The sequence below is a fragment of the Heloderma suspectum genome, chromosome 4 (genome assembly GCF_057233095.1).
Source record: "Heloderma suspectum isolate Gila_16-S chromosome 4, 16-S_ref, whole genome shotgun sequence".
NCBI classification, from domain to species: Eukaryota; Metazoa; Chordata; class Lepidosauria; order Squamata; family Helodermatidae; genus Heloderma; species Heloderma suspectum.
Genome location: NC_139461.1, coordinates 73,563,550 through 73,576,646, shown reverse-complemented (window position 1 = coordinate 73,576,646; position 13,097 = coordinate 73,563,550). Strand labels below are relative to the sequence as shown.

The 13,097-nt window shown below is 43.0% G+C and overlaps 1 pseudogene; it reads right to left on the bottom strand.

The window, feature by feature from the left end:
- The window catches only part of LOC146347023 (desmocollin-1-like), a 30,252-nt pseudogene extending 18,148 nt beyond the window's left edge, over positions 1 to 12,104 (bottom strand).
- Positions 12,105 to 13,097: the final 993 nt, after the last annotated feature.

The following is a 13,097-nucleotide window of genomic DNA, read 5'->3' as shown; positions in this document are numbered from 1 at the left end:
TATGGGTACATTAGGGATGGGGGAGAATTTCTCCCCGAAACTTCGGGGGGGCGAGTGCCAACGTATTCGGCCCCCTGAAGTAGTTTCGGGGAGAAATTCTCCGCCCCCCCCGCCCCCCCCGGGATGGGACTTACCTTTCCCGAATGTCCCTCCTGGCGGCGGGTCCCGGTGGCGGTTCGGCGGGTCTTCGACAGGGGCAGAGGCGGCAGCCGGTCTTTCGACCAGCGGCTGCCGCCGCTGCCATTCCAATAAAAGAAAAAAAAACGCCCCCGTGATAGGCTACGTGACGATTAACGTAGCCTATCACGGCTAGATTTGCAAAGTCAGCCATGATAGGCTACGTAAATCGTCACGTAGCCTATCACGGGTGACTTTAAAAAAAAAAAATTAAAAAGCGCGTACGGCTAATGGCGGCCCCCATAGGGAGCCGCCATTCACGTTCCTTATTTGGTCGCTGTAGTCTACGTAAAGATTACGTGGACTATGGCGAAAATAAGGGCAACACTATTTGCGTTGCCCTTATGTTCACCGTAGTCTACGTAAAGATTTACATAGACTACAGCGACCAAATAAGGAACGCGAATGGTGGCTCCCTATGGGGGCCACCATTTGCGTACGCGCTTTTTTTTTTTAAGTCACCCGTCATAGGCTACGTGACGATTAACGTAGCCTATCTCAGCTGACTTTGCAGATCTAGCCGTGATAGGCTACGTTAATCGTCACGTAGCCTATCACGGGGGCGTTTTGTTTGTTTTTTAACTTTTTATTTCGCGGCCGGGTGAGGCGCCTCCTCCCCGGCCTGAATTTCAGCCGGGCGAGGCGGGAAGCCTCCCCCCCGGCCTGAATTTCAGCCGGGCGAGGCGGGAAGCCTCCCCCCCGGCCTGAATTTCAGCCGGGCGAGGCAGGAAGCCTCCCCCCCGGCCTGAATTTCGGCCAGGCGAGGAGGGAAGCCTCCCCCCCCCCGGCCTGAACTTCAGGGAGAGCAGCAAAGCACCTCCCCCCCACTGCGAAGCAAGCTACGAGACCAGGTAAGTGGCTTTCGTGCACCCCTAGGTACAATGCATCCCATGCTTGTGATTCAAAATGTTGCCCAGCAAGCAGCCAAATCACTCTCATCCTATCTATCAGCTTTTTCCAACCTGGTGCTTTCCAGATGTGTTGGACTATAACTCCCATCATTGCTCACCAAAACTGCCAATGGCCAAGCTGGCTGGGGACAGTGGAAGTTGTAGTCCAACACATCTGGATGGTGCCAGGCTATTATATACTAAAGAATGGAGAGCCAATGTAAACATGGCCTATGCATGGAAGCCACCAAAAAGGGTTTCTATGTGGCAGGCACAATGTTTGAAAACTCCCCATGTGTTGGTCCCAGACATGCAGTTACCTATAAAATAAATATAATCCGGCCGGTTGCAACAGCTGTTCATTTGCTGCATCTGTTCATTCACTTTTAATTTCTTGCCTAAGAGGAGTCACTGACTGCTTTTAACAAGCCAAAAGTTTGCTTTTTAAATATATGTTGCTTTTAACTTTTCTGATCCTTATATTGAAGATGAACATGATTGATGGCATAACCCATATGTCTGTTTTTGAGATATGTATGCAGAACAGTAAAAGAAATCTCACTATTGGACAGAAAGAAGCCCTACAGTTCCCAACATGCCCCGGCCAGCATGGCTGGCTCAAGGGATGCTGGGAGTTGTAGGATGTTTTTCTGTCTAAACATGCACAGGATTGCACCTTAAGCCATGTAATTGTTGTTGTTTATTCGGTCAGTCACTTCTGACTCTTCGTGACCCCATGGACCAGCCCACGACAGAGCTTCCTGTCGGCCGTCGCCACCCCCAGCTCCCCCAAGGTTGAGTCCGTCACCTCCAGAATATCACCCATCCACCTTGCCCTTGGTTGGCCCCTCTTCCTTTTGCCTTCCACTTTCCCTAGCATCAGCATCTTCTCCAGGGTATCCTGTCTTCTCATGATTTGGCCAAAGTACTTCAGTTTTGCCTTTAAGATCATTCCCTCAAGTGAGCAGTCTGGCTTGATTTCCTGGAGTATGGACTGGTTTGATCTTCTTGCAGTCCAAGGCACTCTCAGAATTTTCCTCCAGCACCACAGTTCAAAAGCATCTATCTTCCTTTGCTCAGCCTTCCTTATGGTCCAGCTCGCGCAGCCATAGGTTACTACAGGGAATACCATTGTTTTCACAATGCGGACCTTTGTTGTCAGTGTGATGTCTCTGCTCTTCACTATTTTATCAAGATTTGTCATTGCTCTCCTCCCAAGAAGTAAACGTCTTCTGATTTCCTGGCTGCAGTCAGCGTCTGCAGTAATCTTTGCACCTAGAAAGACAAAGTCTGTCACTGCCTCCACGTTTTCTCCCTCTATTTGCCAGTTATCAATCAAGCTGGTTGCCATAATCTTGGCTTTTTTGAGGTTTAACTGCAGCCCAGCTTTTGCACTTTCTTCTTTCACCTTCGTCATAAGGTTCCTCAGCTCCTCCTCGCTTTCACCCATCAAAGTGGTATCATCTGCATATCGGAGATTGTTAATGTTTCTTCCAGCAATTTAACTCCAGCCTTGGATTCATCAAGCCCAGCACGTCGCATGATGTGTTCTGCGTACACGTTGAATAGGTAGGATGAGAGTATACAACCCTGCCATATTCCTTTCCCAATCTTAAACCAGTCTGTTGTTCCATGGTCTGTTCTTACCGTTGCTACTTGGTCGTTATACAGATTCCTCAGGAGGCAGACAAGATGACTTGGTATCCCCATACCCCCAAGAACTTGCCACAGTTTGTTATGATCCACACAGTCAAAGGCTTTAGAATAGTCAATAAAACAGAAATAGATGTTTTTCTGAAACTCCCTGGCTTTCTCCATTATCCAGCGGATATTGGCAATTTGGTCTCTAGTTCCTCTGCCTTTTCTAAACCCAGCTTGTACATCTGGCAATTCTCATTCCATGAATTGCTGGAGTCTGCCTTGCAAGATCTTGAGCATTACCTTACTGGCATGTGAAATAAGTGCCACTGTTCGATAGTTTGAACATTCTTTGGTGCTTCCCTTTTTTGGTATGGGGATAGAGGTTGATTTTTTCCAATCTGTTGGCCATTCTTGTGTTTTCCAAATTTGCTGGCATATGGCATGCATCACCTTGACAGCATCACCTTGCAAGATTTTAAACAGTTCAGCTGGGATACCGTCGTCTCCTGTTGCCTTGTTATTAGCAATGCTTCTTAAGGCCCATTCAACCTCACTCTTCAGGATGTCTGGCTCTAGCTCACTGACCACACTGTCAAATCTATCCCCGATATTATTATCCTTCCTATACAGATCTTGCGTATATTCTTGCCACCTTTTCTTGATCTCTTCTGCTTCTGTTAGGTCCTTACCATCTTTGCGTTTGATCATACCCATTTTTGCCTGGAATTTACCTCCGATGTTTCTAATTTTCTGGAACAGGTCTCTTGTCCTTCCTGTTCTATTATCTTCTTCCACTTCCGCACATTGCTTGTTTAAAAATAATTCCTGATCTCTTCTGGCTAACCTCTGGAATTTTGCATTTAACTGGGCATATCTCCCCCTATCACTGTTGCCTTTTGCTTTCCTTCTTTCTTGGGCTGCTTCCAGTGTCTCAGCAGACAGCCATCTTGCCTTCTTGGTTTTCTTTTTCTTTGGGATGTTTTTTGTTGCCGCCTCCTGAACAATGTTGCGAATGTCTGTCCATAGTTCTTCCAGGACCCTATCTACTAAATCTAGTCCCTTAAATCTATTCTTCACCTCCACTGCATATTCATTAGGAATATTAGTGAGTTCATATCTGACTGATCGGTGGGTCTTCCCTATTCTCTTTAGTCTGATTCTAAATTGTGCAATAAGCAGTTTGTGATCTGAACTACAATCAGCTCCAGGTCTTGTTTTTGCTGACCGTATAGATGTCCGCCACCTTTGGCTACAAAGGAAGTAGTCAATCTGATTTTGGTGTCGACCGTCTGGTGAAGTCCATGTATAAAGTCGTCTCTTAGGTTGTTGGAAGAGAGTGTTTGTTATGCATAGTGAGTTGTCTTGGCAAAATTCTATCAGCCTATGTCCTGTTTCATTTTGTTCTCCCAGACTATGCTTGCCTGTAATTCCAGGTGTTGTTTAACTACCCACCTTAGCATTCCAGTCTCCTGTAATGAAAATAACTTCTCTTTTTGGCATACTATCCAGTAGGTGCTGCAGATCCTCATAGAACTGATCTACTTCTGCTTCTTCAGCATCTGTGGTTGGAGCGTATATTTGGATCACTGTGATGTTAAATGGCTTACCCTGAATTCGAATTGAGATCATTCTGTCATTTTTTGGATTGTATCCAAGCACTGCTTTAGCCACTTTATTATGAATTATGAAGGCTACTCCATTTCTTCTGTGGTCCTCTTGTCCACAGTAGTAGATCTGGTGGTCATCTGATGTGAAGTGGCCCATTCCAGTCCATTTCAGTTCACTGACACCCAAAATGTCTATATTTAATCTTGACATTTCCCCAATAACCACATCCAATTTGCCCTGGCTCATAGATCTTACATTCCAGGTTCCTATGGTGTGTTGATCTTTAGAACATCAGATTTGTCATTCACCACCAGCACCATCGGCTGCTAGCCGTCCTTTCGGCTTTGAGCTAGCTGTGTCATCACATCAGGGGCTTAGTTGAACTTATCCTCTGTTCCTCCCCAGTAGCATTTTGACCATCTTCCGACCTGGGAGTCCCATCTTCCGATGGTACATATCTCTGGTTGTACTGATCCATTTAGTTTTCATGGCAAGAATACTGGGGTGGGTTGCCGTTTCCTTCCCCAGGGATCGTATTTAGTCTGACCTCTCTGCCATGACCTTCCCGTCTTGGGTGTCCCTCCACAGTTTAGCTCATGACGTCATTGAGGTGCTCAAGCTCCAACACCACGACAAGGTAATGATCTCCTTTGCTGAAGAAGCCATGTAATAGCCACTGTTTATTATCAGTCAATAAAGACAAGTTTGAAACCCATACCTGAAATTCTGGGTATGCTTCCCAATCTATTGATCTGGTAACGAAGAGACTTCCCATTTCTTTCTCAATGTAAAAGTAATTTAGTGGGGGTTTGTCAACACCATGACCACTTATGGAATATGTAATGTTGTATTTTAGAGCCGTGTCAGAAGTCAACTGTGAAAATACAAACAAACTTGAAGCAGAAACCATTATTAACAAACACCTTATAATTCCTTCCTTCTTATCTATTTATTCAGAATCCATTAGGAATCTCAGGATGCACAAAGGATGCCTTTGCACTACATTGTTCTAAAATACTTCCATGTGTTAGTGGCTCCCTACAAGGTCCATAATGCTTGTAACCTGGTGTGGATAATCCTGATTAAATGGAGCATATCCCTGCCAGTGCTACACATTCCTGGTGGCCACTAGCATTGCAGTAGAAATTCCATGTGATTAGGCTAATCCACATAGCAGAATCATAAAATTATAGAACTGAATGGTATTTTAGAGGTCATCTAGACCAACCCCCAGCTTAATGCAGAATGTACAAGGCAGGTTGCAGCTATACCATCCAAGATAGATGGCCATACAGCTTCACTTAAATACCTCCAGCAAAGAAGAGCCCACCACCAGTGGAGGCTGGTGGCTCCGATCTCGTCGGGGTGGTGAATCTGCTCCGGGTTTCAGTGAAAACTCTAAAGCAGCTATCCAAGGTTCAAAGGCACTCTGTTCCACTGTCAAACAGCTCTTACCAGTAGGAAGTTTAGTGAGATGCTTGCAAATACTACAGGTTTGTGTGGAGCTGACACCAAGCACAAACGCTTTTCTTTCTATGTGACTTCAAGGTGGCATTTGCTGTGACATTTAATGGGCTTCCATTTGTGCTGTAAGTATGTAACCCAGACTTCACATATCTACTCTGTTGTAATTACAGACTTGTTCATAGGATGTGAGCAGAGGAAAAATGGAATCTCCAATCCTAAACCGTTGCAACAGTGAGTAGTATACAGTGTTAATCCTCCTTAAAGTAGATCCATTGAAATGCATTGGGACTTAAGTTATACTAACATGGGATACAACTGAAGGTATATATCTGCAACACTGGTTTAACACAGACAATCTCAGCAAAACAAAAGGAAGTTACAAGGTGGGGCAGTAATTTACACATGAAAATAAGAACTTCCAGGATGATGATCAAGTTTGTCTTGCAAGCTACCTTGCAAGAATTGAAAAGCGGCACTGTGTAGCTGTGAGTACCGGACTGCAGAGTGCTACTCTGAAGGCTACTTTTGACATTGTAGTTGTCACTGATGAGAGTGCTCCCTCTAATCACCTATAAAAAATGTAAAACGCTCAGAACTTCATGACTGCTCTCCTAGCATTTCATCCCTAAAATCATTTAGGGCACAATCCTATCGATTGCACCCTCGATTATCATAAGCCCCTAAACGCAGAAGCTTACGATCATCCTATGCAGGGCTGGAGGAGCAGCAGAGGCAATCTTCGCCTCCCTCTCCTCCCACTCTGCATTTTTCGCTAGATGGGCTTTTTTGCCCATCTAGTGAAGGTGTTTCAGAGGGAGAGAGAAGGAGGCTGGGAGAGGCTCAGGATAGCTCATATCATGGCCTCTCCAGTCTCCTCCCCTTCCCGCCCACTGGCATACCCCCTTTCCTCCTCTGAGGTTGAGTTTCTGACCTCGTAAGCAAGCTGGCACAGTTCTTTCTTCACCAGCTGCAAAGGGGAGGGGAGTCAGATCTCCAATTCCCCCCTCTGAAGTTGGAGTGCTTTCTCCAACCTCAGATTGGGCAATCCAAACTATCCTATGGCCCCTCAGACACTGTCTAGGGGCCATAGGATTGCTCCCTCCATTTGTCAAAAGTCCCACTGATTTCATGAGCATTTCACTTACAAATCATATTCTTCAATAATACCTAGGATGGGTTTTCTCCCACTTTTCTCAGTAATCTATACCTTCACAGTAACATATATTATCTGGTGCAGGTTAGATGTTAAGATAATTTCATTGTAAAATGACGGATGTATTATTTTTTTAAACCTGTTGAATTTGCATTGGAAAAGGTCCTAGAGAATTTTCCATTATAGTGGTTGGGACAGGAACCCATCTTCGTTTAGTTCACCTTAGAACAGTATCTCGTACATGTCTTTCCTTAGTTCTTCTGGTCTAGAAGACAGAAAGAGATAGTTTAAACAAACAGCAATAGAAATCATGTATTTGGGGGTATATATTTTGTTAGGTACATTCCCCTATTTTTCAATCCCTCTGTGACTCAAGTAGTTACTCACTAGCCATCTTAAAACAGGGCTGGCCAAGGACATTTTGCTGCCTGAGGCAAAATAACAAGATGGCGTTCCCACCTATTCCATGTACAAAAGCTGGCTGAACTACCAGCTGAATCTTATTTCAATACTGGGGATGAAGGCAGCAGGCTAGCTGTGTGTATCACACACAGCTCCCTCCTCCACCACTTTTCTGCTGCCTCCCAGCATCTGCTGCCTGAAGCAACTGCCTCACAGCCTAATGGTAGGGCCAGCCCAGTCTTAAAATATTACTTTCTGGCTTCTAGCACAATTGTACTATGTAGAATTCTTCTGTCATGTGAAAGAATTCTAATACTCTCCTCCTTGCACTATGCCCATTAAATTCTGTTTCCCCCCCTACAAAGTGCACTGAACTTTGTAGACACAATCCTATGCATGTTTAGACAGAAAAAAGTCCTACAACTCTCAGCATTCCCCAGCCAAACATGTATGGATTTGCACCCTTAGAAACATTAATTCTCTTGGTCAAAGTTATATTTGATATAGCAATTTTAATGGGAATATTTAGCAGTAATTTGGGAAATTGCTAACACTATATGTTCAATTTCTGATCTTATGCACAGGCCATGTAGACTATCATATAAAGTAAAATATTAATGTTAAAAGATGAGGAACAAACTTGAAGAGCAAAAATAGTGTGAAATATAATGATGTAAAATATATATACCTTTTTTGGATAGGTTAGCAAACTACCATATATCTTCTTTTGTTCATGAATGTCTTTAAAGAATATGGTGATAGTGTTTTCATGAGAAGACAAGGAAATATCATTTGTTGTATACAGTGAACCATCTTCCAGAATTGTAAAGTTGGGATTGCTTGAGCTAATTATTCCTGAATGCTTAAGACACCATTTCACGTTTACTATAAGAAAAGGTAAATTTCAAAAACTAGTTGAAGTAGGAGAAGCAACATTTACAAAGGAAAAATTCTGAAGTAAGCAAGGTGTGTCAATCTAAAATTAGATTTTAGCACCCTAGATAGCTCCTTTAGAGTTCTGGCTAGTTCTGACTGAAACTTGGAGCGGATTCACCGCCCCACTGACATCGTAGGAACCACCAGCCTCCACTGCCTAACCGTACAATCCTAACACCCTCAGATGGCCATCTGACCAGGGGTGGGGGGAGCAGGGGTGCCTCTCTGCCAACTGAAGAAAGTTCTGCCAGAGGGGAAGGCACATTCACCTCAACAGCTCCTGCTATGTCCAAGGAAAACTCTGTGGGTGTATCTACTGCTGGTGAAGTTACTCCTGCTGGTAGGTCCCACAACACTCTGGGTGCAGGGGGCATGTTCCAGGGGTGCATCTAGGGGTGGGGGCATGCTCTTGGGGTAGTTCCACTGGATACAAAGCCCCTCCATTCTTCTGACAGGCCCCAGGATTGGGCTCCTTGTCTTCACCATCCTGGCACACATAATTTCCCTCTCCCATTGATTTTAATGGAGGGAAATTTAGAAAACAGAACATCTGCTGGACTGAAAAGACCAGTAGAGCTGCCCCCCTCAACTCCCGCCTTGGCCAGCATTAGCTGGAAGGGCATAAGCAGTGGAAGGGGTTCTACCACTTTACCCAACCACCCAACCCACTTAGGATTGCTCCATAAATCAGTGTTGCAATAGACATGCAAAAGAGCCACTGCCTTTCTAGCTACCATTGGTTTAGCTGCTGATATCACCAGTGGCCTGCAGCGTATAGGAGAACTTTGGTGACCTCAGAATTCAAATTCCAGTGTCTGTGAGCAACTCTAGTTAAAATTTAATTTAACATAAATATCACCTAGATACCATTTGAAGAGTTTTGTTAGAAACAGCCAGCCAGATATCAGCTGCAGATTATTGCATATACTAAAATTGCTAACATCCACATAAGTGTAAAAGCAAGGCATTCTTAGACTTTCTCACCTCTGCCAACAAACATCCCTGCCTCCAGTTTATGAGGGACATTAAACGGCACTTTCTTGCAAGCTTCACAAAACAAACTCAATACCTAAGGGGAGGGGGGAAATTCAAAAGCTTAAGAACATGCACTTTTTTTTAATATGAAAGTACAAAGTTCTGATGGTCTTGTAATTTAATTTATAAAAATATTTAGCAGTACTTGGCTCACAAAGGTTTGCAGTTCTGAAGCAGGAAATATAAAATTCAGTGACAATGCTCAAACAACTTAATGTACGAACAAAATATTAATTCTAGTAGAAGAGAAGTAAGTGCAGTCCTAGGCCATTGGAAAGGCTTAGCATTCAGTGGAGGTGCCCCTGTGCCACTGGCGAAGAGGAGCTCCATCAATAGGGGGCTCCATCCACCCCCACTCCAGCAGCTCCAGTCCACTCTGCTGGAGAAAAACCACTCCTTCTGGTGCTCCTGCCAGTAGTAGCTGGTATAAAACCCCGAAATGGGCTGTTTCCTTGGGCCTCTCAACTACATCAGCAGGTCTTAGGATCTTGAGATGAGGAAAAGGATTCATTGCTCTGATCCTCCCTGACCTTACTTTGCATTGCTTTGTATTATTAAGCATATCATCACAAACATTAAAAGCACAATGGACTGAAAAAAACTAGGTGATGGAGTTTCCTGCTGTAAAGGTATATTTTCCTAACACTATCTCTGTGTTTAAACAATTAGCTGCAAAAGTTCCAGCTCCATTTTAAATTCCTTAAAAGTAAATACATTTTGAAAATTCCATTTAACTACATTTGATGAAACGAGCCACTGAAACTTAATCATATTAGTGATGGATTGGGGGTGGGGTGAAACTCAAGGATCCTCAATTTGACCTTTGCAACAGATAACAAAGAATGTCACAATTACCTTTGCTTTTAGGCCTAGATGAGGGGCAACATGGGTCAGCCCAACCCTACAGTCCTCAACCAAAACTAAAAACTCGCTCTTCTTGTATTTCTTTATTTTTATATGCTAACTATGCAGAAATATTTTTACGTGTGGATGCATTCCACACATGCATTCATCCTATGTGAACTGTATCATACCCCTTGCTCATTATTTGCACGAATCTGTGAGTGGACGGGAAGGTTTTCCTGGACATTCCTAAGTATTATGACATGAACAGTAGTTGGATCATACTTTACTTCTTCCCATCTCCCTATTTTTATAGTTTCTGTTATCTGATTAGCATTAATATTGACAGCTTATGATTCCAAGTCACCTCTGTAGAATAGTGTAAGAAAATACTCTGATCCAGTTTTCACGCAATGAATTAATCATAGGAATTAACCCGTGGTTGGTTGGGGCCATGCAGGAGTGAGTGTTCTGCCTCCTGACTGCTCACCACTTCTGCTTTGCATCCAGTTTAGAAACAACCAATTCCTGGGTTGTTTGCTGCGATGTACAAACCAGGAATTCTGGGTTGTTGAGGGACCAACAAACGAGAGTTTGAATCCCATAACAAACCTTGGGTTCAAACTCTGGGTTGTTTGTCCCTAAAAAAAGCCAGAGTTCCAGGTTCGGACATGACATCAAACAACCTGTTCCTGTGCAAACCAGGCCTCCATCTTCAGAATGACAGTTATGACCTTTATGCTATAAAACTACAACAGAAAATGTCTCTAGTATAATCCTAATATTTGTATTCTTTCTAACTATTATGAACCACTTCCAATAGTCAGAACTGAATCACAGCAATCATTTACTAATAATAAATTCCCACAGAAGTTCAAACAAATGCAGGGAAGTTTAACAAAAATAGAGATTATTCCTTCTTCTGAATTTTGATTTTGCTCAAAAGAATCAAATATCATTTTATTTAAACATAATGCTTTGTAATATTTTAGTGCAAATACAGAAATAATTATCCTGATATCATATGTCATTGATGCACTAATATTTCCTTTTTCATCCATTCTAAGAGGGCCAAGTTTCCCTGTCTGATACAGAAAACAAAGAAATAAATGTACAGAACATTTACAGTGCAATCCTATACATGTCTAAGCAGAAGTAATTTCCACTGAATTCGGTGGGTTTTACTCTCAGGTAAGTGGGTTTTGGATTGCAGCCCTGAACATCTTGTATGGGCTTAAGTTTCCCAATGTCTCTGAAGTTTATTGAAAATGTTTCCTGATTCCAGAATATTAAAACTCCTTAAATCATAATAGATGTACCTGATTTTGGAATACTATGATTCCACAGAACTGTATCAAATGGTTCCATGCTATCCCCCATGTTTGAAACATTGATCTATGCATTAAGTACATTAAATTAACCAATGAATTATCAGACCCTAACTAACAATAAAGAAGTTCCAAACTGGTTTTTAAATTGTCAATGTTACTTAGATTTATTATTTATGTATTTATTTAACTACATTTGATAATTAGGAAAGGATTACTGCAAATGGTAGAAGCACTTTCAATAACGGTAGACACTCTCAGTTTCATATTCATCATTGCCAAGTGTCAGATGTATGGGATGTCCCCTGTTCTAAGAAAAGACAATATATTTTAAATTATATCAGTTTCATAAAATACAGTAAGTGCTGTGCATTCTTAGCATATCCCATTCCCAACACACATGAGAGAAACATCTGTAATGCTATACTGTCTTTGAACTTAACTAATCACAGCAATGTTATTTGGGCCCTTAATTTCACAATGATTTGTTTTCTGGCAACTTGCTATTGCTGTACAGACAATTCCACATTATTTTCTACTCACCGGTAGGCTGAAGAGAAGCTGTAGCCAGACAGTTCTACGCAACATGATGCCTCTATACCTTACCACAGCTGGTAGCACCATTTCCAGCACTCTGGAATTCAGAGGGTTCAGGGGCTTATTGGTTTACTGACCTTTTGGGCCCAGTGGTGGTCCTCAGGAGAGTGAGGGTGAAAGGAAAAAGTGATGCCCAGGCCAGCAAAGCAGCAGCAACAAGTATATGATGGAGAAAGTGAATGCAACTTTCTTCCTTTTCTCTCCCTGTCTCCCTCCCTCTCTCCCTCTTTTTCTTTTTTTGCTAACTCAAGCTTTGACTGTCTAAAGTAAAGGGCCGGGTTAATTCAGCTCTCCTGCTAAAATTGATAGGGCTTGTTCCAAAAAAGACTTGCAGAACGTGCTCTTTCTCATTTCAAAGTATCCCTCCCCTGCTGAAATGCTGGGGAGAAGAAGAAATTGGATGGACTGGGCCTCAGGGCTTGCCCTTCCCTCCCTGTTGCCTGGGAGGAAATGATTCTGGGTTTCACAGAATCCCACCAAGATAGCACTGAGGGAGAGGGAGCCTCCAGCTGAGGCCAATCCAAGGATTATGCCCTGCCCTACCCATTCAAGACTTCTGCTCTTAGTGAGCCATGCTACTTTGCTGCTTCCCTACCATCTGAATTGCCTGGATTCTCATTACATCAAATACAGAAGAACTCTTGTCTATAGAACACACTCCACAGCTCTCCTTGATCTAGTCTTCCTTTTCATCATCTAGATGTCCTTTATTCAAGTGATCCTTATTCAGATGTCCCTTATTCAGGGATCATCAGTTATTTTAAAGATCATCTCTATTGTTTTGTAAGTCGTGATGAACATTCCTTGATTCAGGAAAATCTAGCTTCTGAGCACTCACTACTATGAACCATCACTGAAGAATGTCTTTCATTTTTGTAATTTTCAGCTAGCAATCCAAGTTTGCATGCTGCAAAGGACAGGAGGAAGCTTTAAGAAAAGGTGTCCACCCTTGCTCTAGGTCAGAGATGGGGAACGTAAGGCCTTCCAGATGTTGTTGAACTGCAACTCCCATCATCTCTA